Raw genomic sequence first — 3240 nt, 5'->3', positions numbered from 1 at the left:
TTTGTCTGTGCATTTGCTCTCTGTCCTCAGGTTGAATTTCATTTATGTCTCCTTAGAAATCTTGGTATTCTCAAGGCTTCTTTTAAGTCCTGCTTATAATTACTATAAGGAGGTGAAATAATCAGGTGTTAGCAAGTTTGAAGATTTCATGCCTCCTGGGTGTTCAGTAAGGGCAGACTTAACCGTAGTTGGGATACATGAGGTTCACTTTCTGGTTCAGTTCTTGGAGGTAGCGCTGTAGGAATTCAGCATCTCGTTTCATCTCAAAGGACTGGTTTATTCCATAGAGTTTTGATGAAGCACTGAAACTTTTTACTGGAAAGCTTCAAGAACAGTGAGAAAGGAGGAACTTTATGTATCATTGGATTTGGGGGTGGGAAATTTCCCTTAAACTATGGGTGAACATCTCTCCATCCATCTGGATAACAAATTCACGGATAAGGTACTGAGAATGAAAAAATAAGACACTGATCCCACTTTGGAGGACCTCTGTCCAGAAAAGGAGCCAGGTATGTAGACAATGGTTAGAGCTGTGTGACTTACAGTTCACTGATCTTTCACTTCATGTCCTTCATTATGCAGCTTAGATTCTGTGGTCCAGTATTAGAATCACTCTTAGCTACATAGTCAATTGCCTTGCCCCATCTCTTGCTTCATTATACTTGCCTGGCTGAACTCCCATTTTTGGTTAAGGTCAGTATGGCACCTCTGCAGTTAGGCAGCTGAACTTGCTGGCACAGTTGCTGTGTTTTAAAGTCACAATCTCAAGTAGACCTTAGTATCATCTGATGATCCTGTTTGCATTTCTCTGTCCCGTTTACTCTTTTGGTACTCTTTAAAACTTTAAAATTTTTCTAACTCTCTCAACTTACCACCTTTTTTTTTAGAAACAAATTTCACAGGCTCCTACTGTCACATCCTTGTCGGGAGTACTTTTGAGTAGTTTCTTAATAGTAGAGCCTTGACTTGAAGGGATTATACAAATAGCATGTTCAAGTGCTGTGACTATAGCACCTGTAGGAAGAGTGATAATTTGCTAGTAAGTATTTGAGCCCCTGCGACATACTTATACTATTCTAAGGACTTAAGATATGGTCGCAAATAAATGCCCTTACAGGGTTTAAATTCTAGTGAAGATAGAGAATAAATACAAAGATAAGTAATACGCTTTGAGATAGTGGTTAGTAACTATGAAGATACGAAGAAAGTAAAAGGGGTTATTGATGGGGTTATGTATGGAGTTAGATGAGGGTCAGGGAAGGACTCTGATGAAGGTAAGGGAGCCTGCTATGTGCAAATGCTGTGTGAAGGCAGTGGAAGTACTTTCCAAGCAGTGTTAAACACCGTGTTTCAACTTGAAACAACTTGTATGTTCCGGAGGTAACAATGGGTGGTATGGCTGAAGTCCAGCAAGGAGTAATGGTGAAATTCAGGCAGAGACAAAATTGTGTGTATTTGAGAAGGCTGGAAAGATTGGGGTCATATTGTAGAGGGTATTGGATATCACAGCAAGAAATCTGAAAGTATTTTTTACTCAGGAGGAAACATCAGATTCAACTATGTTTATTAAAAATGTCCATGTTCAGGCATCACTAAGGTCATTCTTAATCAGTCTTGAGTTGGGAATCTCTTTGGGTAATGAGCCTTTGAAGGTTGGTAAACACAGCAGTTACATAGATCTGTGCTCAAAAAGCTTATTCAAGAAATCTTTATGTTAGGGTTTCCCTAATAGCTCAGTGGTAAAGAATCCACCTGCCAATGCCGGAGACAAGGGTTTGACCCCTAGTCTGGGAAGATCCCACGTACTGTGGAGCAGCTAAGCTTGTGTGCCAAAACTATTGAGCCGATGCTCTGGAGCCAAAGAGGTGCAACTGTTGAGCCCATGTGCCACAACTCCTGAAGTCTGTGCACCCTGGAGCCCATGCTCCGCAACAAGAAGGCGCTGAAATGAGAAGCCTGTGCACAGCATCTAGACAGTAAACCCTGCTCACCGCAACTAGAGAAAAACCCACACAGCATCGAAGACCCAGCACAACCGTAAAGTTATATAAAAAAGAAGCCCTTAAAGTAGAGGCCATACCTCTTACGAAACTCAGTTGCTGCAGTACTTATGCATGCAATAAATAACAGCTGAATGAAAATGTTTCGGAGAGAGTAGAAGCTGAGAGACCATTTATGGGTGATAGGCTTTCTGCTTCACTACACTAAAGCCTTTGCTGAATCACAACAAACTGGAAAATTCTTAAAAGAGATGGGAATACCAGGCTACCTCACCTGCCTGCTGAAAAACCTGTGTGTAGGTCAAGAAGCAACAGTTAGAACCGGACATGGAACCACAGGCTGGTTCAAAATTGGAAAAGGAGTATGGCAAGGCTGTACGTTGTCACCGTACTTATTTAACTTACATGCAGAGTACATCATGAGAAATGCTGGGCTGGATGAAGCACAAGCTGGAATCAAGACTGCTGGAGAAATATCAATAACCTCAGATACGCAGATGACACCACCCTTATGGCAGAAAGCGTAGAGGAACTAAAGAGCCTCTGGATGAAAGAGAGAGGAGAGTGGAAAAGCTGGCTTAAAGCTCAACATTCAGAAAACTAAGATCATGGCATCCGGCCCCATCACTTCATGGCAAATAGATGGGGAAACGATGGAAACAGTGACAGACTTTATTTTCTTAGGCTCCAAGGTCACTGCAGATGGTGACTTCAGCCATAAAATTAAAACATGCTCCTTGGAAGAAAAGCTATGATAAATCTAGACAGCATATTAAAAAGCAGAGATATTTCTTTGCTGACAAAAGTCTGTCTAGTCAAAGCTATGATTTTCCCAGTAGTCACATATGGATGTGAGAGTTGGACCATAAAGAAAGCTGAGCACCAAAGAATTGATGCTTTCTGAACTGTGGTGTTGGGGAAGACTCGAGAGTCCCTTGGACTGCAAGATCAAACCAGTCAATCCTAAAGGAAGTCAATCCTAAAAGTTGATTGGAACGACAAGCTCCAAGACTTTGGCTAGCTGATGCAAAGAGCTGACTCGTTGGAAGGAACCCTGATCCTGGGAAAGACTGAAGGCAGGAGGAGAAGGGGAAGACAGAGGATGAGATTGTTGGATGGCATCACTGACTCAATGGAGATGAGTTTGCACAAACTCCAGGAGATGGTGAAGGACAAGGGAAGCCTGACACGCTGCAATCTATGGGGTTGCAAAGAGTTGGACACAACTGAGTGACTGAAC

Source organism: Capra hircus, chromosome 2 (assembly GCF_001704415.2).
Source record: "Capra hircus breed San Clemente chromosome 2, ASM170441v1, whole genome shotgun sequence".
Classification (NCBI taxonomy): Eukaryota; Metazoa; Chordata; class Mammalia; order Artiodactyla; family Bovidae; genus Capra; species Capra hircus.
The sequence above is the reverse complement of the archived record's forward strand: the minus strand, read 5'-3'. Positions refer to the sequence as shown.